At 37.0% G+C, this 26,113-nt stretch overlaps 1 protein-coding gene across 5 annotated transcripts in view; it reads left to right on the top strand.

Moving 5' to 3' along the window:
* The window catches only part of LOC127860548 (uncharacterized), a 109,099-nt gene that overhangs the window by 30,837 nt on the left and 52,149 nt on the right, over positions 1 to 26,113 (top strand). For 3 of the 5 annotated variants that reach the window (XM_052398670.1, XM_052398667.1, XM_052398662.1), the window contains exon 1: positions 17,285 to 17,557. The exons of 1 other annotated variant lie outside the window; for it this stretch is intronic. The gene's annotated coding sequence lies outside the window, so the exon portion shown is untranslated. Of the gene's footprint in view, positions 1 to 8,957; positions 9,082 to 17,284; positions 17,558 to 26,113 lie in introns of those variants that run through there. One more of the 5 variants, XM_052398665.1, reaches the window with a different exon arrangement.

Below are 26,113 nucleotides of genomic sequence, written 5' to 3'. Positions count from 1 at the left end.
TCTCTCTCTCTCTCTCTCTCAGTCACATTTTACTGAAACATGTATTTGGAAAATATTGTTGATATTTTAGGAAGCCTCCCCTCGATTATAGTTTATATTTCAAAGACCAATAGTTGTTCCTGTTTAGAAACAAGCATATAAAGCGACCAACGTACTATACGTTCGTACCAAGATTTTCTAAATTGTTTGGCGATGAAAGTTATATGTTTGCCAAATAAAGTGTTTTATTGCTAATCATTTCGTTTACTTTGTGGTTTATATCTACAGGGATATATCTGAAAAAATAAACGGTTACTGAATACATCCAAATATAACGACGCTCTGACATTAGATTAGTGGGGAAACATGGCTTAGTACATGCGCGTAAAGTTTTGACCCATATAAGCTTGTGCATTTTAGAACTTTCTAATTTTGATGGTAATTTTCGTTTACAGGAAGTATATTCTTAGCAAAATATCAGTTAAAGCGGAAGAGTCGTCCCTGATAAGCCTGTTTGGACTGCATATTATTGTCTGGGACGACTCTATACGCATTTGTATTAAACCCCGTTTCCCCACAGAGAGAGCCGAGGCTAAAATACAAAGAAGCTCTGGTTTAACAATGACAAATAATACTTTAGCCCTTCAAAGCCCGTACTCAATTGAACATTATGTAAATAAGAATGTCTATTTCGAAACAAATCTACACTTTGTAATTGAATATTTTGGAACTTCTCTACTTTATAATCGATGCAGCTGAAATACGTAACTTGTAATTTGTTTGTATTTCATAATGTTCCCTTTCTGCTTGTAGAACGAACGATTGTTTGCACAACGTAGCATTTGAAGCTTCTTGTAAGTATCGAATAATGTCTTCGTCGACGGCAAATCATCCCAAAATGTCTTCAATACTGTGCGAACGGCGATAGAAATAATTGCAGCCTGCGCCCCTACATAATATTTATGCTAATTCGCAAATGAAAATACTATGCCGGATGTTGACAGATCAACGACACATGGTTTTTGTACGCGACCAATGAATCTAAGCGATTTTTCATTAACATTGTCTTAAAAAAATGGTTGAAAAAACAACCAAATAACGCTGAAGTTTGCACCTTAATTGAACAGATATTTCACCAGTCAATAGCTGAAACTAAATTAACACATGTAAATATGTGAAACACATCACATAATGCACAGCATAATATTTGGAACAACGCAGATATTGCTCAAGTTAACATCTAAAATAAAGTATATCTTGCACATGTTAATATGTGGCATTGGTCAGATATTGTTCAAGTTAATACGTGAAACATTGCAGATAGTGCGCACGTTAAAATGTGAAACGTACCATATATTGCACAGGCTAATACGTGAAACATAGCAGATATTGCGCACATTAATACGTGAAACATATTGGATATTGCACAAGTTAAAATGTACAGCTAAAGACAGCGAAATCAATTATTCCGGTAATATCTCAGCTCTGAAACTACAAACCTTATTGCGCTAAAACCCGTCAGATCAAATCCTACTGGTTTATTATCTAAACATACAAAAGCTATTTCTATTTGGATTATAACGCAATTTACACGATTTAATTGTATTGGCATTCTTATTTCCGTGTTCCCTTATAGCCAGCATAAAGAACTGATGCTTTGTACAACATATGAATTTGTTTAAATAAAAATTATAAATGCTACATATTACATTTTCTATGTACAGAGTGTTAAATCATAGAAAAGATTATTCTTGGAAGCGTTGGTTTATATTTGGACAAATTAGGAATTGTACAGATAAAAAAGGTATTCCCTGGTAATTCTTGGTTCTTAGTTGTAATCCTGTCTGCCTTTATTTGTTCAGTCCATTGACATTGGCGTTATTGACATGCGATTTGACACAATAAATGAATGCACATACAAAGCTAGAACTGTTTGATGAACCATACGTATATGTAACTATAGAATATTTCAGATTAATTTTTCATATTAATCTCCGTGAAATATCGTTATTGTTCTGGAGTATATTGCTCTAAGACTTTGTACAAATTTAAGGCGATGGGTGATCACTCGGCTGTTATAATTATATGTAGGAAACCATAGAATAAAACTTTGCATTTTGTAAGGTGATAGTATAGATTGCTTCACGAGTTTGAATATCACATGTTAAAAGTGCAGTATCAGAAAGCTGTACTTAAAACGAACTTCCTAACAATCATATTGCTAAATAAACGTTTGAATCTTCATTCAAAGTCAAGATTGACTCCGACAAGACCTCTCAAGGAAAAAATGTTTAATTAAACGGTTACATGCTCCAAAGCGATTGATCTTCATAAAGTGTCATCTGCGAACAAAAGCGTATGTTTCCAGTTAATTGGTCGTGGATCCGAATAAACTGTTTTGTGTGAAGTTACCTATGTGTCGTTTGTATGTGGCTGGTTATTGCTGAAGAGAAACGGGTGAAAACGACTTTGTTGTGGGTATTTTTAAGCCCCTACAAATTTGATGGGGGTCAGATATCCGCCTACTTAATTCTGACAGGGGGGCAGTTCTCCGCCCCTACCGATTTGATGGGGGGGGGGGGGGGCACCTCGCCGCCACCTTTAAAATAAGGGGGCAGTTCTCCGGGGGGCAGTTCTCCGGGGGGGGGGGCGCTTCTCCGGATACCGTTAAGCATAGTTGATCAGTTATAAATTGTGTGGGAAACATAGTTATGACGTTTAACAAACTGTTAGAATGTTTCCTTTGAATTATTTGAACATAATTCATTTTAAGAAACCTATAAACCTATAATATTTTTTTCTGTAATATAAAGCTCGTGATAGACGGGGGTGACACTTGGTAGTCACTTTTAATTGCGTTTAATAGTATTGTCTTTAATCCGGACTCGCCGCGTGTTGGCTGTATAATCTGCAACACCCCTGAAACACACAATACAACAATGGGTAATAAAGTTGTTAACAATTAGCGCTAATCAACACTATTATACCTAAACGAAGTCGACGCATTCGATACAGCCTTATTGCATTCGCGTTTTACAGGAAATGTTAGTTGTCAGTAAAGTGTATAATGTAAACCCCTTTGTGTCAAAACCGGATTTAACTTCAGTGTGAATAGTCGACTGTTTCATGTTCTTTGTATCAATACCATCCGGGTATCTGTACTATAAGTAAACCAGTCTACAAACAAGGTGCGCGCTTCCGCATATGGGTATTCGGACGTTCAAAAAATTGACCTACGGTTTAGCGTTCTCGCCGTCGAACGCATTAAGCAATATCACTCGTTGTTTTTTTTTCACTATTTCTTTACTTGCAAAAACTACTAGTGGCTTTATAACTTACCTTGCAATCTTTTTTTACTCGTATTTTGCGAGTGTGCGAGTGTTAATTTCGAGCCCTGTGTATATGCGTGGATAACGCTGGATTTAAATGACTCATGCCTACGGTAATTCAGTCTTATTTGTTTCAAATATGGGACATGATTGTTCGTTAGGATCTTGAATTCGTCCATCGGTCGAAGGACGAAAAAGACGAAAATTAATGTCTGACGAATAATAATGGTTTCACAGTAATATTTATTTTATTACAAACAACGAAAGCTGATAACGTCGAACTTTCAGATTTCCACGCAATTATTGTTCTTGAAATGTTTTTTTAAGGCACTATGTTGTCATTTGATGGGAAAAAGCTGATTTAAGTATTCAAAAACTAATCGACATTACTCACGCATAAACATTTGCGCGTGAAATAAATAGCGTAAATTATTTTCATCGGTTGTTATCATAATTGTTAAAGATTAATTATAGACTTCCACCACTAGTATAGTGCATACCTCTACACTATAGCTACTACCACTGCAATTCCTACTACTGCTACAACTTCAGTTCAATATTTGAACTAAGCTATTTGAGCTGAAGCTCTGTATGCAAATGAGGCATGTATTCAAGTGAGTAAAGTAAATCATTTCAGGTCACCAAATTATCTGGGTTGACAGCAATCAATTTATCCTATTTACCCACGCGATGTCCAGTCTAAGGTAGCAATATGTATATTGTAGCTGGCGGTACACCGTGAAGTGATGTAGAGTCTAAGCTACAGCTCAGGGGCGCATTCTGAAGTGTTTTAAGTAAAAATCCGTTGGTGCGTTAGATTCGTGGATGCTTTTACTTGTGGAGATAACTGTTGAATGGTTTGAAGTGTTTATATCGTGTGTGATTTTTTAAAACTGGAATGTTTAAATCGCCTTGGATTTGTTTTCAAAAGATTCAATGAAATAGGTTAAAGTTGAAGTTTTCACTTTGATCACTGGTATTGTGTATATATGCTATTTTCATGGAGAAATCTTACTTCAGATGCAGGGATATTGAAACCACATGCACTTGTATTCCAATACCATTGATATATTTGTCAGTTGTGTGATATCTTAGTAAGGGTCAAGACTTTCATTTAAAGTATGTTCTACATACCCATAAGATTCATCCATGATCCCAATGTTATCTTAAAGTTATTGGTTGCGTTTGGAATGTACTTTGCAACATAACCAATATAAAATAGTGTGCAACAAATTTGTGGAAAAAACGACATACATTTTTTGAAGACCTATAATATGGCTTTAAATGTGGATTAATACACATTATAAAGAAAGAAAAGTATTTTTTCTCCAAAGAAATTAAGAATTGACAATTCGATCGATCATACATAAATATTTATAATACATGTTGTCCCAATATAAAAAAAAATGTCGGATAGCTTCATTCGTACAAATATTTTCTTTCTTATTTAAGCGGCTAACACTTTTGGTAATAAATCTCAGGTATAACAAACACACTTGTCTATAAACATGCTATTATCAGATTAAGCGTTGTCCAGCCATATTTAAAATAGGTTTCTGGATTTTCTACTAATCGACGTTCAGTGTAAGAGATGAATCAGATAGCAGGGTTAAATACCAATTATTTAAGAATCAAAATGCTAATATTAGTTTTGTTCGTGATTTAATTCAATTAATTATTTTTCATGATGAGTTCGTGACCGTGTATGGTTAAAGCATTGTTGAATAGATACAAATTGCAATTCAGATAAATTGAGGCTGGATAAAAGTCCAACGGAAACTTAATGTTTGGTTTATTTGTTTTGTATACCAAAATTGTTGTAGAGTTTTATTAATGTGACAAAAAATAGCATCGTCCAATATTGCACGTATTTAGCTATCAAACGGCCATTTTGGACTCATAAATCGTGTCTGAACAGTCCGCACAGGCTTATAAGAGACGACTTCTTTTAAACAAAAAAAAATACCATAAAAGCGGAAAGTGTCGTCGCTGATTAGCCTGTGCATAGTTCACAGATAAATCTGGGACGATAATTGACGCGCATGCATTTGACACTTTTTTCCAGAGCGAGGTTAATATATATTTATTGATTTGTCGATTTCTAGTGGCCCGCTATAATATGTTGGCGCACAGAAAAGGTGTGGCAAACACAAATTGTTGGAACTATTTAAAATATCTTAGCTCTTATGTGCACATTTTGTATAGCTTAAAAAACGTCAAGAAAGTTATCGTTCGATGCTAGTAATGCATTTATATTGTCTTAACTTACAAAGTGTTTGTGACATACAAACAGAAACAAATATACAGAACAATAAATAAAGCTTCGGATATATACTAATAAATATCCTAGGAGAATGTGACAGACCTTTTGTATTTTACGTAACGTTATACATTAAGGGTTTTGTGTTCATAATTGATATTCGTCGAGAGAAGTTTAAGTCATTATAACCATCGCTATAAAATTATATCCCTTCAGTGCGTGTGTATCCTTTGTTCTTTTGGACTTATATACTGAACTGAAAGTGGTCTAGACTATTTCGAGTGTAATTGCTGTATTGTTCTCGCGCCAGGTTATGGTCTGTATTAGACTATCGCGTTTTGTTTTAAAATATCTCTTTGCTAATTGCATGTTTTGTAATAAGTCCCAGTGGTTGTCATGTTGAAGAGTAGTGTACAGGTGTCTTTAATTGCGATGATCAATATTTTCAGTAAGATAAGTCGATGAATCAACGAATGATAAACGTCGTGGTGGGGATTTTGAACGAACTTACATATATTGCGATTAATAGTTATTTAGGAATTCCTATGGCCAAATTGATATTACGTACTTAAAAACTGCCAGACAGGAAAGTCTTAATTTCTTAATGTGGTATATGGTATGTTTCATTACCACATCTAGATGTGGTATGGTAACATAGATTTAATTAGTTACAAAGCCAATCTGGCGTTCGCTCGTAAATGTTCGGATACCGTAGCGGGAAATTCACATGGAATATATTTTCACACTCACAATACAAATGAGCATTTTTGTACCTCGTAAAGTCTGTTACCAGACAACATCTAACGTTGAAATGTTGGCTATTGGTACTAGGAACACTGATTGGTATGTGTTAACTTTATTTTTCGAAATATGTTATGAAATATTCGTTGATTTTGAGTGTTGGGCTTTAATTCTAATAATATGAATGTCGTTGTAAAAGAATAATGAATGCACAGCAGACGTAGCATGTTTGAATATGATTCATTATGAATATTAATAACATAACATTAAACAAGTTACTATTCAAAGAAATATTGTGCATACGTTTGAGGGAATGAAGCGAATTTTTAACATTATACGGCAGAATTTTCAGGAACATTTACGTCTACATTCATTCTCAGATCGTTCTCAGACATCTCAGCACTTCATATCCCAAGCCTTAATTCCCCAGGGACGAAGATGTTGGACATTCGGAGGAAATATTAAGTGTATCCATCTTGCATTCCAATCGCAAAGTGACCACAACAAAACGCTTGGTTCCGATGCCTATAGATATTCAACTACGCTATTTGGACCATGTCGATATATGTTGTTTGCCGAGAGTCTGCTTGTGCGTTGCTTTTTTTATTCGATTCCAAATATAAAACAAGAAGTGTATAAACATTCGATAGTTTATTACACTGCTAAACATCAGTTTTATCTAAATATGAGCCGTGCTCTGTGAAAATGGGGTTTGATGAATATGCGTTAAGTGTCGTCCCAGATTACCCTGTGCAGTCCGACAGGCTAATCTGGGACGACACTTTCCGGCTTAACAATATTTTTACCAAGAAGAGACTTTTTTTAAACGAAAAATATCATAAAAGCGGAAAGTGTCGTCCCTGATAAGGATATGGACTGCAGAGGCTAAACCTGTACGACAATGTACACATATGCATCAACCCCCCTTTTCACAGAGCACGGCCCATATATTATATGCGTTTAAGGGTTTCTTAACATTATTACATACACATATAAAGACGTTCTAACGTAGAGAGATCGGGAACCAGTGCTTGATACATGTGCGTAAAGTGTCGTCTAAGATCTAGCTTGTGCATTCTTACACTTTTCACTGTTGAGGGTATTGTTCGTTTAAAGGATGTCTATTTTTGGCAAATATCCAGTTAAGGGGGAAAGTGACGTCACTGATAAGCCTCTTTGGACTGCACATGATTATCTGTGACAACTCTAAAAGCACTTGCATTAAAACCCGTTTTCCCAGAGAAAGGGAGAGAAAAGGCTCAAATATGAAGACGCTCTGGTGTAGAAATTTAAAATAATACTTAAGTCTCTCAAATCCCGTTATCAATTTAATATTATGTGAAAAGGTATGTATATTTTGAAACAAATGTACACTTTGTAATTGAGTATTATTACAACTACTCACCATTATAATCAATGCAGCAGACATTCGTACCTTGCTTTTTGTGTATTTATATAATGTTCCCTCTCTGATTGTAGAACGAACGACGTAATTCTTGTTTGCACAACATAACAGTATATGCTTCTTCCCCGTATCAAATAATGTCTTCGATTACGGCAAAACAACCCTAAATATATTCAATAATGTGCGTACGGCGGTAGAAATAATTGCAGCCTGCGCCCCTACATAATATTTATGCTGATTCGCAAATGAACAGTCTATGCCGGATGATGACAGATCAACGACTCGTGGTTTTTGTACGCGACCAATGATTCAAAGCTATTGAGAATTAACATTGTCTTGAAACATTGAAGGAAAAAACCCGCAAACAACACTGAACTTTGCATCGTTAATTCTGCATGTTACAAAGATGCTGGAGCATGTTGTTATCAATCAAATTCGACATTAATTTCAATGTTTAAGATTATGCTCAAGAACCGAGTGTGTTAAACATAGTCGATATTGTTTAAGTAAATACGTAAAACATAACAGATATTTCACCAGTTAATATCTTAAACAAAGTATATATTACACATGTTTATAAGTGAAACGTAGCAAATATTGCTCAAAATAATACGCGAAACGTAGCAGATATTGCATATGTTAATATCTGAAATAAAGTATATATTGCACCTGTTAATATGTGGCATTGGGCAGATATAGCTCAAGATATACGTGAAACATAGAAGATAATGCGCACGTTAAAATGTTAAACGTAGCAGATATTGCATAAGTTTTATACGTGAAACATAGCATATATTACAAACGTTAATACGTGACATATTGCAGACATTTCAGAATTTGATATGTGGAAATAAGCAAATATTGCTAAAGTTAATACGGGAAACATTGCATATCTTGCGCAGTTAATATGTGGAACGTAGCAGATATTGCACACGATAAAACGTGAAACATAGCAGATATTGCACATGTTAATACGTGAAACATATCATCTATAGCCCACGTTAATGTGTGGAGCTCTAGACAGCGAAATCAATTATTCCGGTAATATCTCAGCTCTGAAACTACAACCCTTAATGCGCTAAAACCCGTCAGATCAAATCCTACTTGTTTTTTACCTAAACATAGGAAAGCGATTTTTATTTGGATTTAAACGGTATGTGCTTGATTAAATTTGGCATTTGTACTTCCTTGTTCCCTTTTGAGCCGGCATAAAGGACTTATGCTTTGTACTATATGTGATTTTTTAATGAAAATCGTAAAAGCTACATATGAAATATTCTATGTACTGAGTGTTAAATAATAGAACAAATTATTCTTGGAAGCGTTTATATACATTTGGGCAAATAAGGAATTGTACACATAGAAAGGTATTCTTTGGTAATTCTTGGTTCTTAGTTCTTATCCTGTCTGCATTTATTGGTTCAGCCCATTGACATGGGCGCTATTGACATGCGGTTTGACACAACCAACGAATGCACTTACAAAGGTACAACTGTTTGATGAACCATGCGGATTGTTTTATATTAAATATTTCAGATTAATCGTTTATAACAATGTCCGTGGTATATTTTTTATTGTTTTCGAGTTTTCGGCTGTGTATAATTATATGTTGGAAACCATATGTTGGGCTCGTTGTAACGAGGATGTGGTTTACGAATTGGAAACAATTGCGTCCAATAGTATAGCAACATGTTTAACCTCCTGTATTGAAACTCAATTAAGAGAGATAAAAGCGTTTTAAAACTTTTTTATTACAGAAAATATCAAATGGTATTTGTTCTGCTAAAAACTACCAATACATTGAACAATTTAAATGCAGTTTAATATTATTAATTTGTTTTGGATTTATATTTTTGGTAATACAACATCGAACACACAACAACATAATTGAACTGACCTGATTTGACTGCGCATGAAAATATGATTTGGTAAGGCAATGTAGCGAATGAACATCATACAAAATTTAAACTTACGTGTGTCAAAGGTAAAGTAAATGTTATATTGTTTAGAGATAAAGAATTTAATACATTTTGTAAAACGCCGATGTTTGTAAAAATAAGCTTGTGCACGCTTATGTTTACTTCGTAACTCGTCTTTCCAGCTAGCTAAGCTTTACACACACTTTATATCTGCAAGGTTGAGACACCCTCATACAATCAATATAATATTACAATTGATAACAAGCAACGAAAGCTGAAACGTCGAACTTTCATTTTCCCACGCAATTATGGTTCTTGCATTTTTTAAGACACTCTGTTGTCATTTAATGGGAAAAAAGATGTTTTAAGCATTTAAAAACCTAAACATTTTTGCGAGAAATAAATAGCGTACATTATTTTAATCGGATGTTTTTGTATTTATTTTATGTTCGTTATATACTTCCACTACTACTATATTGCATACCACACACCATAAATACTCCTACTGCAATTACTACTGCAGTTCAATATTTGAACTAAGCTATTATAGCGCTAACGCTCTGTATGCAAATAAGGCATGCATTTGTGTGAGTAAAGTAAATCATTTCAGGACACCAATCTATCTGGGTTGACAGCAATAAATTAATAATATTTACACACGCGATGTCCAGTGTAAGGTAGCAATGTGTGTATAGTAGCTGGCGGTACAACGTGTACGGATGTCCAGTCTAAGTTAGCAATGTGTGTATAGTAGCTTGCGGTACAACGTGTACTGATGTCCCGTCTAAGGTAGCAATGTGTGTATAATAGCTGGCGGTTCACCGTGTACTGATGTCAAGTCTAAGGTAGCAATGTGTGTATAATAGCTGGCGGTTCAACGTGTACTGATGTCCAGTCTAAGGTAGCAATGTGTGTATAGTAGCTGGTTGTATAACGTGTACTGATGTCCAGTTTAAGGTAGCAATGTGTGTATAATAGCTGGCGGTTCACCGTGTACTGATGTCCAGTCTAAGGTAGCAATGCGTGTATAGTAGCTGGCGGTATACCGTGTACTGATGTCCAGTCTAAGGTAGCAATGTGTGTATAGTAGCTGGTGGTACACCGTGTACTGATGTCCAGTCTAAGGTAACAATGTGTGTAGTGTAGCTGGCGGTACACCGTGTACTGATGTCCAGTCTAAGGTAGCAATGTGTGTATTGTAGCTGACGGTATACCGTGTATGGATGTCTAGTCTAAGGTATCATTGTGTGTATAGTAGCTGGCGGTACAACGTGTACTGATGTCCAGTCTAAGGTAGCAATGTGTGTATAATAGCTGGCTGTTCACCGTGTACTGATGTCCAGTCTAAGGTAGCAATGTGTGTATAATAGCTGGCTGTTCACCGTGTACTGATGTCCAGTCTAAGGTAGCAATGTGTGTATAGTAGCTTGCGGTACAACGTGTACTGATGTCTAGTCGAAGGTAGCAATGTGTGTATAGTAGCTTGCGGTACAACGTGTACTGATGTCCCGTCTAAGGTAGCAATGTGTGTATTGTAGCTAGCGGTACACCGTGTTCTGATGTCCAGTCTAAGGTAGCAATGTGTGTATAGTAGCTGGCGGTACATCATGTACGGATGTCCAGTCTAAGGTAGCAATGTGTATATAGTAGCTTGCGGTACAACGTGTATTGATGTACAGTCTAAGGTAGCAATGTGTGTATAGTACCTGGTGGTACACCGTGTATGGATGTCCATTCTTAGGTAGTAATGTTTGTAGAGTAGCTGGCGGTACATCGTGTACTGATGTCCAGTCTAAGGTAGCAATTTGTGTATAGTAGCTGGTGGTTAACCGTGTACTGATGTCCAGTCTAAGGTAGCAATGTGTGTATAGTAGCTGGTGGTTCTTCGTGTACTGATGTCCAGTCTAAGGTTGCAATGTGTGTATAGTAGCTGGCGGTACAGCGCGTACTGATGTCCAGTCTAAGGTAGCAATGTGTGTATTATAGCTGGCGGTTCACCGTGTACTGATGTCCAGTCTAAGGTAGCAATGTGTGTATAGTAGCTGGCGGTACACCGTGTACTGATGTCCAATCTAAGGTAGCCATGCGTGTATAGTAGCTGGCGGTACACCGTGTACCTATGTCCAGTCTAAGGTAGCAATGTGTGTATAGTAGCTGGTGGTATAACGTGTACTGATGTCCAGTCTAAGGTAGCAATGTGTGTTTTGTAGCTGGCGGTACAACGTGTACTGATGTCCAGTTTAAGGTAGCAATGTATGTATAGTAGCTGGTAGTTCACCGTGTACTGGTGTCCAGTCTAAGGTAGCCATGTGTGTATAGTAGCTGGCGGTACACCGTGTACCTATGTCCAGTTTAAGGTAGCAATGTGTATATTGTAGCTGGCGGTACAACGTGTACTGATGACCAGTTTAAGGTAGCAATATGTGTATAGTAGCTGGTGGTATACCGTGTACTGATGTCCCGTCTAAGGTAGCAATGTGTGTATAGTAGCTGGCGGTATACCGTGTACGGATGTCCAGTCTAAGGGAGCAATGTGTGTATAGTAGCTTGCGGTACAACGTGTACTGATGTCCAGTCTAAGGTAGCAATGTGTGTATAGTAGCTGGTGGTATACCGTGTACCGATGTCCAGTCTAAGGTAGCAATGTGTGTATAATAGCTGGTGGTACAACGTGTACTAATGTCCAGTCTAAGGTAGCAATGTTTGTATTGTCGCTGGCGGTACACCGTGTACTGATGTCCAGTCTTAGGTAGCAATATGTGTATAGTAGCTGGCGGTACACCGTGTACTGATGTCCAGTCTCAGGTAGAAATGCGTGTATAGTAGCTGGCGGTACAAAGTGTACTGACGTCCAGTCTAAGGTAGCAATGTGTGTATAGTAGCTGGTGGTATAACGTGCACTGATGTCTAGTCTAAGGTAGCAATGTGTGTATAGTAGCTGGTGGTACAACGTGTACTGATGTCAAGTCTAAGGTAGCAATGTGTGTATAGTAGCTGGCGGTAAAACGTCTTCTGATGTCCAGTCTAAGGTATCAATGTGTGTATAGTAGCTGGTGGTATACCGTGTACCGATGTTCAGTCTAAGGTAGCAATGTGTGTATAGTAGCTGGCGGTACATCGTGGACTGATGTCCAGTGTAAGGTAGCAATGTGTGTATTGAAGCTAGCGGTACACCGTGTACCGATGTCCAGTTTAAGGTAGCAATGTGTGTATAGTAGCTGGCGGTAAAACGTCTTCTGATGTCCAGTCTAAGGTATCAATGTGTGTATAGTAGCTGGTGGTATACCGTGTACCGATGTCCAGTCTAAGGTAGCAATGTGTGTATAGTAGCTGGCGGTACACCGTGTACTGATGTCCAGTGTAAGGTAGCAATGTGTGTATTGAAGCTAGCGGTACACCGTGTACTGATGTCCAGTTTAAGGTAGCAATGTGTGTATAGTAGCTGGCGGTACAACGTGTACTGATGTCCAGTGTAAGGTAGCAATGTGTGTATTGTAGCTGGCGGTACACCGTGTACTGATGTCCAGTTTAAAGTAGCAATGTGTGTATAGTAGCTAGCGGTACACCGTGTACTGATGCCCAGTCTAAGGTAGCAATGTGTGTATAGTAGCTTGTGGTACACCGTGTACTGATGTCCAGTGTAAGGTAGCAATGTGTGTATTGTAGCTGGTTGTACAACGTGTACTGATGTCCAGTCTAAGGTAGCAATGTTTGTATAGAAGTTGGCTGTACAACGTGTACTGATGTCCAGTCTAAGGTAGCAATGCGTGTATAGTAGCTGGCGGTATACCGTGTACTGATGTCCAGTCTAAGGTAGCAATGTGTGTATAGTAGCTGGCGGTACAACGTGTACTGATGTCCAGTCTAAGGTAGCAATGTGTGTATAGTCGCTGGTGGTTCAACGTGTACTGATGTCCAGTCTAAGGGATTTTGTGTGTATAGTAGCTGGCGGTACACCGTATACTGATGTCCCGTCTAAGGAAGCAATGTGTGTATAGTAGCTGGCGGTACACCGTGTACTGATGTCCAGCCTAAGGTAGCAATGTGTGTATAGTAGCTGGCGGTACACCGTGTACTGATGTCCAGTGTAAGGTAGCAATGTGTGTATTGAAGCTAGCGGTACACCGTGTACTGATGTCCAGTTTAAGGTAGCAATGTGTGTATAGTAGATGGCGGTCCAACGTGTACTGATGTCCAGTGTAAGGTAGCAATGTGTGTATTGTAGCTGGCGGTACACCGTGTACTGATGTCCAGTTTAAGGTAGCAATGTGTGTATAGTAGCTAGCGGTACACCGTGTACTGATGCCCAGTCTAAGGTAGCAATGTGTGTATAGTAGCTTGTGGTACACCGTGTACTGATGTCCAGTGTAAGGTAGCAATGTGTGTATTGTAGCTGGTTGTACAACGTGTACTGATGTCCAGTCTAAGGTAGCAATGTGTGTATAGAAGTTGGCTGTACAACGTGTACTGATGTCCAGTCTAAGGTAGCAATGCGTGTATAGTAGCTGGCGGTATACCGTGTACTGATGTCCAGTCTAAGGTAGCAATGTGTGAATAGTAGCTGGCGGTACAACGTGTACTGATGTCCAGTCTAAGGTAGCAATGTGTGTATAGTCGCTGGTGGTACAACGTGTACTGATGTCCAGTCTAAGGGATTTTGTGTGTATAGTAGCTGGCGGTACACCGTATACTGATGTCCCGTCTAAGGAAGCAATGTGTGTATAGTAGCTGGCGGTACACCGTGTACTGATGTCCAGTCTAAGGTAGCAATGTGTGTATTGTAGCTTGCGGTTCACCGTGTACTGATGTCCAGTCTAAGGTAGCAATGTGTGTATAATAGCTGGCGGTACACCGTGTACTGATGTCCAGTCTAAGGTAGCAATGTGTGTATAGTAGCTGGCGGTACAACGTGTACTGATGTCCAGTCTAAGTTAGCAATGTGTGTATAGTAGCTGGCGGTACAACGTGCACTGATGTCCAGTCTAAGGTAGCAATGTGTGTATCGTAGCTGGCGGTACAACGTGTACTGATGTCCAGTCTAAGGTAGCAATGCGTGTATTGTAGCTGGCGGTACAACGTGTACTGATGTCCAGTCTAAGGTAGCAATCTGTGTATAGTAGATGGTGGTATAACGTGTACTGATGTCCAGTTTAAGGTAGCAATTTGTGTATAGTAGCTAACGGTACAACGTGTACTGATGTCCAGTGTAAGGTAGCAATGTGTATAGTAGCCGGCGGTACACCGTGTACTTATGCCCAGTCTAAGGTAGCAATGTGTGTATAGTAGTTGGCGGTACAACGTGTACTGATGTCCAGTCTAAGGTAGCAATCTGTGTATAGTAGATGGTGGTATAACGTGTACTGATGTCCAGTTTAAGGTAGCAATTTGTGTATAGTAGCTAACGGTACAACGTGTACTGATGTCCAGTGTAAGGTAGCAATGTGTATAGTAGCCGGCGGTACACCGTGTACTTATGCCCAGTCTAAGGTAGCAATGTGTGTATAGTAGTTGGCGGTACAACGTGTACTGATGTCCAGTCTAAGGTAGCAATGTGTGTATAGTAGCTGGCGGTACACCGTGTACTGATGTCTAGTCTAAAGTAGCAATGTGTGTATAGTAGTTGGCGGTACACCGTGTACTGATGTCCAGTTTAAGGTAGCAATGTGTGTATAGTAGCTGGCGGTACACCGTGTACTGATGTCTAGTCTAAGGTAGCAATGTGTGTATAGTAGCTGGCGGTACACCGTGTACTGATTTCCAGTCTAAGGTAGCAATGTGTGTATTGTAGCTGGCGGTACAACGTGTACTGATGTCCAGTCTGAGTTTGCAATGTTTGTATAGTAGCTGGTGGTGCACCGTGTACTGATGTCTAGTCTAAGGTAGCAATGTGTGTATTATAGCTGGCGGTACACCGTGTACTGATGTCCAGTCTAAGGTAGCAATGTGTGTATTGCAGCTGGCGGTACAACGTGTACTGATGTCCAGTCTAAGGTAGCAATGTGTGTTTTGTAGCTGGCGGTACAACGTGTACTGATGTCCAGTCTAAGGTAGCAATGTTTGTATAGTAGCTGGTGGTACACCGTGTTCTGATGTGTAACTGTGAGCCGCATGAATCTCATTCTAAACTACAGCTATGGGGCGCATTCTAAAAAGTGTTTTCTGTTTCAATCCTTTGGTGCGTTAGATTCGTGGATGCCATTACTTGCGGAGTTAACTGTTGAAGAAACCTATTCTTTGCAAAAATCCAGTTAAGGCGGAAAGTGTCGTCCCTGATTAGCATGTGCGGACTGCACAGGCTTATCTGAGACGAAACTTTACGCACTTGCATTAAAACCCCTTTTCACAGAACACGGCTCAATAATATGTTGGGAACCATATGCTGGACTCATTGTAATGAGGATGTGCTTTACGACTTTGAAACGATTGCGTCCACTAGAGTAACAACAGGTTTTACCACCTGTATTGAAACTCAATTAATTTCGATAAGAGCATTCTAAACTTTATTTATGGCAGAAAAAATAGAATATTATTTGTTAAGCTATAAACTACCAATACATTTAACGATTTTAATGCATTTTTGTTTTGACCATATATCTTGGATTTATATTTCTGGTTACTAAACGTTGAGAAAAAAGCATCACATAACTGACTTGATTTGCGGCGCATGATAATATGATTTGGTATAGCAGTGTAGCGATTGAACATCCGAACAAGTATTTACTTCCGTTTCACAATATTGAAGTAAATGGTAGATTGTTTAGAGATCAAGTATTCAATACATTTGGTAAAACGCGATGTTTGTAAACATTAGCTTGCGGAAGTAAATGTTTACTTCTGAACATGTCTTTACAGCTAGTATTTACTCATAATTTACATTCAAATGGTTGAGACACCCTCACACAATCAATATAATATTCCATTGACAACAAGCAACGAAAGCTGATTACGTCGAACTTTCATTTTTCCACGCAATTACGGTTCTTGCATTTTTTAAGGCATTCGGTTGTCATTTGATGGGAAAAAGATGGTTTAAGCATTCATATTACTAATTGATGTGACTCCCTTGTAAACATTTTGCGTGATATAAATAGCGTATTTTTATAATGTTATTGTATGTTCATTATATAATACCAAAACTACACTAGAATACAATTTCTACTATCACTGCTATAACTACAACTTCTACTACTGCAGTTCTATATTTGAACTAAGCTTTGAGCGGAAATATTTTAACTGAGCTACGAGAAAAAATATTTGAACTAAGCTATGAGTGGAAATATTTTAACTGAGCTACGAGAAAAAATATTTGAACTAAGCTATGAGCGGATATATTTGAACTAAGCTATGAGCGGAAATATTTGAACTAAGCTATGTGCGGAAATATTTGAACTAAGCTATGAGCGGAAATATTTGAACTAAGCTATGAGCGGAAATATTTGAACTAAGCTATGAGCGGAAATATTTGAACTAAGCTATGAGCGGAAATATTTGAACTAAGCTATGAGCGCTAAAGCTCAGTGTGCGATCCAGACATGTATTTGTGTGATTAAAGTAAATCAACTCAGGTCACCACATATCTGGGTTGACAGCAATAAATTAATCATTTTTACCCACGCGATGTCCAGTCAAAGGTAGCAATGTGTGTATTGTAGCTGATGGTACACCGTGTACTGATGTGAAATTGTGAGCCGCATGAATCTGGTTTTAAGCTACAGCTTAGGGGCGCATTCTGAAGTGTTATATGTTTCAATCTTTTTGTGCGTTAGATTCGTGGATGCCATTACTTGCGGTGTTAACTGTTTAATGATTTGAAGTGTTTATTTCGTGTGTGATTTTTAAACTGGATCGTTTAAATTGCCTTGGATTATTTGTAAAACGATTTAATGAATGAGGATACAATGGAAGTTTTCACTGTTGATCACTGGTATTTATATGTTATTTTCATGGTGTAATCTCACTTTAGATAAGGATATATTAAAACCACATGTACTCGTATTATAATGCCATTGGTATGTTTGTCAGTTTTGTGATATATTACTTAGGGTTAAGACTTAAATTTTAAGTATGTTCTACGTACACATAAGATTCTTCCATGATGCCAATGTTATCTTTAAGATATTATTTGCGTATGAAATGTAATGTGCAACACAACCAATATAAAGGAGTGTGCTAACAACAAATTTGTCAAAAAAGTGATATAGGTTTTTTGGAAGATATATAATGGCTTTAAATGTGGATGAATACTCATTGTGAAGAAAGAAATTTTTTTTTTCCAAAGATATTAAGAAATTACAATTCGATCGATCATACATACATATCAATAATACGTGTTTCCCTAATACTAAAAAAATTCGGCTTGCTTCATGCGTACAAATACTTTCTTTCTAAGTTAAGCGGTTAACACTTTTGGAAATAAATCTAAGTATAACAAACATACTTGTATATAAACATGCTCTTATCATATAAAATGTTGAAGCGTTGTCAACCCATATCAAAAATAGGTTATTGGATTGTCTACTAATCGACGTTCAGTGTAAGAGATGAATCAGGTAGCAGGGTTAAATACCAATTATTTAAGCATCAAAATGCTAATATTATGTTTGTCCATGATTAAATTCAATAAATTATTTGGCAGGATGAGTTCGTTACCGTTGATGGTTAAAGCATTGTTGAATCAACATGTATAGATATTACAATTCAGATCATAGGCGGGATAAAAGTCCAACGGAAACATAATGTTTGGTTTATTTGTTTTGTATACCAAAGTTTGTTGTAGTGGTTTATGAAATTCAATGTGCAATGAAATTTCATCCTCCGATAAAGAGACGTGCTCAGCTACCAAACGGCTGCCTTGGACTGATAAATCGTTTCTGTGAAGTCCGCACAGACTTATAAGGGACGACTTTTTTAACCAAAACATACCATAAAAGCGGAAAGGGTCGTCCCTGATTAGCCTGTGCGGACTCCACAGATTAATCTGGGGCGACAATTGACGCACATGCAGTCAACCCTTTTTTCCCAGAGCGAAGTAAATTTATATATATTGATGTGCCAATTTCACATTTTTTGGTGAACTGCTATACAATTTTAGCGTCCAAAAATGTGTGGAATACATGAATTGCGAGAACTATTTTATGTAACCCAGTTCTTATGTTCACATGTTATATAGCTATACAACGTTACAATATGTATTGCTCGATGCTTCTCAGGCAATTATATTGACTTAACTTACACATTGATAAATAAGGCTTCGGATATATACTAATAAAGCTGTTTAAAATCTACCAAGCAATTAACCTTCATTCATTTTTAGGAAAGAGGGAAACACCCCAGAAGAATGCGAAATACTTTTTGTTTTTAGCGTTTGACATTAAGGGTTATGTGTTCTTCATTGTTGTTCGTTGAGAGAAGTTTAAGTCACAATTACCATCGCTATATAGCCCTTGTGCATTTGTATCCTTTGTTCTTTGGACTTTGATGCGGCACTAAAAGTGGTCTAGAAAGCTTCGAGAGTAGTTGCTGCATTGTTTTGGCGCCTGGTTATGGTCTTTATTTAAGTATTGTGTTTTGTTTTAAAATATCTCTTTGCTAATTGCATGTTTTGTAATAAGTGCCAGTGGTTGTCATGTTGAAGAGTATTGTACGGGTGTCTTCAATTGTGATGTTAAATATATTCAGTAAGTTTAGTTGATAAATCAACGTAAAGTAAACGACGTGATGGACATTTGAACGAACTTACATATATTGGGCTTTTTAGTTCTATAGGAATTACAATAGCCAAATTGATAGCGCATACTTTAAAACTGCGGATAACAAAGTCTAAATTTCTATAATTTAATAAGAGTGTTAAAGAAAAATAAATGTACAGCAGACGTTTCATGTTCGTTACAAAACAATAATTTATTATAAATCTTAGCAATATAGAATTAAAACAAAGTTACTATTCAATGAAACATTGTGCAGATGTTTGAGGGAACGAAGCGAATTCTTAACATTATAAAGCAGAATTTTCAGGGTCTTTTAATATGTTTACATTCTTACTCAGATTGTTCTCAGAGCACTCAGCATTTTATATCCCGGGCTTTAATTGTCCGGAGAAGATACGTTGGGAATTCGGAGGATATATTAAATGTATCCATCTCGCATTCCAATCGCAAAGTGACCACAATCAAACGCTTGTTTCCGATGCCTATTGATATTCATGTACGCTATTTGGACAATGTCGATATAAAATTATGTTGTTTGCCGAGAGATTGCATGTGCGTTTTTGTTCGATTCCAAATATATAAAATAACAATATACACATTCGATAGTTTGTTAACCAACTTAATGTCAGTTGTATCTATAAATGTGAGTTGGAATATCAATATGGGCCGTGCTCTGTGAAAAGGGGGTTTAATGCATATGCGTAAAGTGTTTTCCCAGATTAGCCTGGAACGAAAGTTCCCGCCAAAATACATTTTTACTTTCTCTAAACGAAAATACCATAAAAGCGGAAATTGTCGTCCCTGATAAGCCTGTGCGGACTGCAAAGGCTAATCCGGGACGACACTTTACGCACATGCATTAAACCCCCTTTTCACAGAGCACGGCCCATATATTCTATGCCATGCACGTATCAGAACTGTAATAAAGAAGTATTATATTCACATATGAGCCGTATATGTCTTGTTAATACAATAATGCAAACGGATATAATTAAATTAGGTCCGAGTTATATGGTGTATAAGAATACAGTGTGAAGCGAATGCACGGGAAAGAAAATGTTAGTGTGTGAAGTCTATCGGAAATGTTTTAACAAAGTTTAAAGCGGTTATGTCATTTAAAAGGAGTTCAAACGGAATACATTTAAGTATAAGTTAAACCATGGAGAAAAAAGAAACAAACGTACCGGTCTATTATGTTATCCAACTGAAGATTAGTTAAATAAAAAAGGCCCCATTATTTACTTTCCGCTCTTTGATTTTTTTTTCGTGTACACGATGCCTATTCTTAGCAAAAATCCACTTAAGGCGGAATGTGTTGTCCAATATTAACTTGTGCATTCTGACACTTTCCATTGTTTAGGGTATTTTTCGTTTAAAGGATGTACATTATTAGCAAAAATTCAGTTTAGGCGGAAAGTGTCGTCCCTGATAAGCCTGTTTGGACGGCACGTGATTATCTGGGACGACTCTATATGCACTTGTATAAGAACCCGTTTTCCCATAGTAAGAGAGAGCGGAGGTTCAAATATAAAGACGTTCCGATGTAGAAATTGAAAAAAATATACTTTAGTTTCTAAAACCCCGTAATCAATTGAATATTATGTTAAACCATATGTCTATTTTGACATAAATGTACTCTTGTAATTGAGTAGTTTTGGAAATAATCAATTTAATAAGCAATGTAGCTGAAATACTTAACTTGCTATTTGTTTATATATTGAAATGTTCCCTTTCTGCTTGGACGTTACTATTGTTTACACAACGTAACAGTATAAGCTTCTCCCCTTATCAACCAATGTCTTCGTTGATGGCAAATCGTCCCAAAATATATTCAATAATGTGCGAACGGCGGTAGAAATAATTGCAGCCTACGCCACTACATAATATTTATGCTAATTCGCAAATGAACAGTCTTTGCCGGATGTTGACAGATCAATGACACATGTTTTGTGTACGCGACCAATGAATCAAAGAGATTGTGCATTAACTTGTCTTGAAAAATTGAAGGAAACATCCCAAACCACACTGGGTTGCACATTTAATTCTGCGTGTTGCACAGGCGCTTGGACATATTGTTATGAATCAATTTTCACTATTAATTTTAATGTGTCAGCTTATGCTGTAAACTGCCGATTATTTGAAACATAGTACATATTGTTATAAGTCAATACGTAAAACATATTAGATATGTTACCGGTTAATATCTGAAGCAAAGAAAGTATATATTGCACATGTTAATATATGAAACATTACACCTATTGCACAAGTTAATACGTGAAACATTGCATATCTTGCGCAAGTTAATATGTGAAACGTAGCAGATATTGCACAAGTTATTACGTGAAACGTAGCAGATATTGCACAAGTTGATACGTGAAACATACAGTGTAGAATATATTGCACAAGTTAATAAGTGAAACGAAGCAGATATTGCTCAAGTTAATACCTGAAAAATGTCATACCTTTCGCAAGTTAATATGCGGAACATAGCAGATATTGCACAGGATATTAAGTGAAACATATCAGATATTGCGCAAGTTAATACTTGAACAGTAAAGATATTGCTCAAGATAACATGTACAGCTCTTGACAGCGAAGTCAATTATTCCGGTAATATCTCAGCTCAGAACTACAAACCTTAATGCGCTAAATCCCGCCAGATCAAAATCACACTTTTTGTTTGGTCTGACCAAACGAAAGCTATTTCTATTTGGACTTTAACGTAATTTGCACGATTTAATTTTATTGGCATGTTTACTTTCTTATTCCCTATGAGCTAGCATTAAGGACTGATTCTTTGTACAACATGTGAATTTGTTTAAATGAAAATCGTAAACGTGACAAAAATATGACATTATCTATATTCATAGTGTTTAATCATAGAAAAGACTATTCTCGGACTCGTTGATTTCTATTTGGACAAATGAGGAATTGTACAGATTAAAAAGGTATTCCCTGGTAATTCTTGGTTATTAGTTGTAATCCTGTCTGCCTTTATTGGTTCAGTCCATTGACATTGACATTATTGACATGCGATTTGACACACCCAATGCACTAACACTAAGAGAACTGTTTGATGTACCATACGGATTTGTTACTATAAAATATATCAGATTAATTGTTCATAACAAACTCCTTGAAATATTTTTTATTGTTTTCGAGTATTTTCTGTCAGATTTTTAACAACTTTAAGGCGATTGGTGTTCACTCGGCTGTTTATATTTGGGCCGTGCTCTGTGAAAAAGGGTTTTAATGCATACGCGTAAAGTGTTGTCCCAGATAAGCATGTGCGGACTGCAGGGAAGACACTTTTCGCTTTTATTATATTTTATGTTTAAAGAAAGTCTCTTCTTAGCAAAATTACAGCTTTGGCGGAGAGTGTCGTCCCTGGCTAGCCTTTGCGGAATAAACGTGGTAATCTGAGACGACACTTAACGCACTTGCATCAAATCCCCTTTTCACAGAACACGGCTCAATTATATGTTGGAAACCATATGTTAGGTTCGTTGTAACGAAGATGTGGTTTACGACTTTGAAACGATTGCGTACACTAGAATAACAAAACAGATTTAACCACTTGTATTGAAACTCAATTAATTTCGATAACAACATTCTAAAAATGTTATTGCAGAATCAAGCAAATGGTATTTGTTAAGATATGAACTACCAATACATTTACCGATTTTTATGCATTTTTTGTAATTACCAGATATTTTGGATATTTTTTAGTTACGAAATATTGGGAAAGAAACCTCTTTTAAATGACCTGAATTGCGGCGAATGACGATACGATTTGGTAAAGTATTGTGGCGATTGAACATCGTAAAATTTTAAACTTTCTTTTTACAATAGTGAAGTAAATGTTAGATTGTTTAGAGATAACAAAAAATCAATACTTTTCGTAAAAGGCGGTATTGTACACATTAGCTTGTGCAAGTTAATGTTTACTTCTGAACACGTCTTCACAGCTAAGCGTTACGCATAATTTATATCCGAATGGTTGAGACCACACAATCAATGTGATAGAAAATTGATAACAAGCAACGAAAGCTGATAACGTCTAACTTTCATTCCGCAACGCAAATATGTTTATTGCCATCTGTGTCTTTTGAAGGCATGCGGGTGTCATTTTACCCATTTATGCCTAGTGGACTCTCAAATCCTTATAAATTGGATCAATTTATTTCCAAAATTAGGGATGTCTAGTATATTTATTTCTATATTTAGAATATTTCTAACAGAAATTCCTCTTAGCAAACAGCGCAGATCCAAATGAGACGCCGCATCATGCGGCGTCTCATCTGGGTCTACGCTGTTTGCCAAGGCCTTTTTTCTAGACGCTAGGCATAAATGTGTTAAAATGGGAAAACGTTAGTTTAAGCTTTCAAAAATCTAATCGACATGACTCACGTGTAAACATTTTGCGTAAAATAAATAGCGTATTTTTTCGGCTGATGTTATTAATTTTATTATATGTTCATTACATACTAGACTACTTCTATATTGCATACTACTACACTATACTACTACTACTACTACTGCAATTACTTATACTCCGACTGCAGTTCAATATTTGAACAAAGCTATGCGGAACTATTTTTACTAAGCCATAAGCGCTAAAGCTAGAGCGAATGTATGCGAATAAGGCATGTATTTGTGTGAGTAAAGTCAATCATTTCAGGTCACCAATCTATCTGGGATGACAGCAATAAATTAATCTTATTTACCTACGCGATGTCCAGTCTAAGGTAGCAATGTGTATACAGTAGGTGGCGGTACACCGTGCACTGATGTCCAGTCTAAGGTAGTAATGTGTGTACAGTAGCTGGCGGTACACCGTGTACTGATGTCCAGTGTAAGGTAGCAATGTGTGTACAGTAGATGGCGGTACACCGTGTACTGATGTCTAGTGTAAGGTAGCAATGTGTGTACAGTAGCTGGCGGTACACCGTGCACTGATGTCCAGTCTAAGGTAGCAATGTGTGTATAGTAGCTGGCGGTACAACGTGTACTGATGTCCAGTCTAAGGTAGCAATGTGTGTATAGTAGCTGGCGGTACAACGTGTACTGATGTCCAGTCTAAGGTAGCAATGTGTGTATAGTAGCTGGCGGTACAACGTGTACTGATGTCCAGTCTAAGGTAGCAATGTGTGTACAGTAGCTGGCGGTACACCGTGTACTGATGTCCAGTCTAAGGTAGCAATGTGTGTACAGTAGCTGGCGGTACACCGTGTACTGATGTCCAGTCTATGGTAGCAATGTGTGTACAGTAGCTGGCGGTACACCGTGTACTGATGTCCAGTCTAAGGTAGCAATGTGTGTACAGTAGCTGGCGGTACACCGTGTACTGATGTCCAGTCTAAGGTAGCAATGTTTGTACAGTAGCTGGTGGTACACCGTGAACTGATGTGAAATTGTGAGCCGCATGAATCTCATACTAAGCTACCGCTATGGGGCGCATTCTAAAAAGTGTTATATGTATCAATATTTTTGTGCTTTGATTTGTGGATGCTATTACTTGCGGAGTTATCTGTTGAATGATTTGAAGTGTGCATTTCGTGTGCAATTTTTAAACAGGAATGTTTAAATTGCCTTGGATTATTTGTCAAACGATTCAATGAAATATGACAAATTTGACGTTTTCTCTTCTGATCACTGGTAATTATACGTTATTTTTAATGGTGTAAGCTTACTTTAGATGCAGGGATATTAAACCACATGCACTCGTCTTATAATACCCTTGATATATTTGTCAGTTTTGTGATTTATTATTATAGGTCAATACTTTAATTTAAAGTATGATCAACGTACCCATAAGATTCATCCATGATGCCAATGGTATCTTTAACATATTGTTTGCGTATCAGATGTACATTGCGACATATCCAATATAAAAGAGTGTACAAACAACAAATTTGTAAAACAAGTGATATATGTTTTTTGAAGATATATAAAGGCTTTAAATGTGGATTAATATACCTTGTGAAGAAAAAAAGTATTTTTTTTTTCTCCAAATAAATTAAAAATGTACAATTTCATCGATCGTACATAAATATTAATAATACATGTCCCAATATAAAACATGTCCGCTTGCTTCATTCGTCCAAATATTTTCTTTCTTATTTCAACGGCTAACACTTATGGAAATAAATCTAGGTATTACAAACACACTCGTCTATAAACATGCTCTTATCATATAAAATGTTGAAGCGTTGTCTACCCATATCAAAAATAGGTTACTGGATTTACTACTAATCGACGTTCAGTGTAAGAGATGAATCAGATAGCAGGGTTAATACCAATTATTTAAGCATCAATGTGCTAATATTATTTGTGTTCGTGATTGAATTCAATAAATTATTTGGCAGGATGATTTCGTTACCGTTTATGGTTAAAGCATTGTTGAATGTATACAATTTACAAGTAGACTGGATAAAAGGCCAACGGAAACTTAATGTTAAGTTTATTTGTTTTGTATACCAAAATTTGTTGTAGTGTTTTATGAAATTATTGTGAAATGAAATAGCATCTTCCGATATCGACCCGTGCTTAGCTATCAAATGGCAAATTTGGACTGATTTATCGTTTCTGTGCAGTCTGCAAGGCTTGTAAGGGACGACTTCTTTAAAACAACTGGAAAAGCGGAAAGTGTAGTCCCTGATTAGCCAGTGCCGACTTCGCAGTTTAATCTGGGACGACAATTGACTTACATGCATAAAATCGTTTTTCACAGTGCGAGGTTAACATATATGTATTTATGTGCCGATGTCACA

Source organism: Dreissena polymorpha, chromosome 15, assembly GCF_020536995.1.
Source record: "Dreissena polymorpha isolate Duluth1 chromosome 15, UMN_Dpol_1.0, whole genome shotgun sequence".
In the NCBI taxonomy this organism is placed as follows: Eukaryota; Metazoa; Mollusca; class Bivalvia; order Myida; family Dreissenidae; genus Dreissena; species Dreissena polymorpha.
Note: the sequence above shows the minus strand (reverse complement) of the source record. Positions and strands in the feature narration are given on the sequence as shown.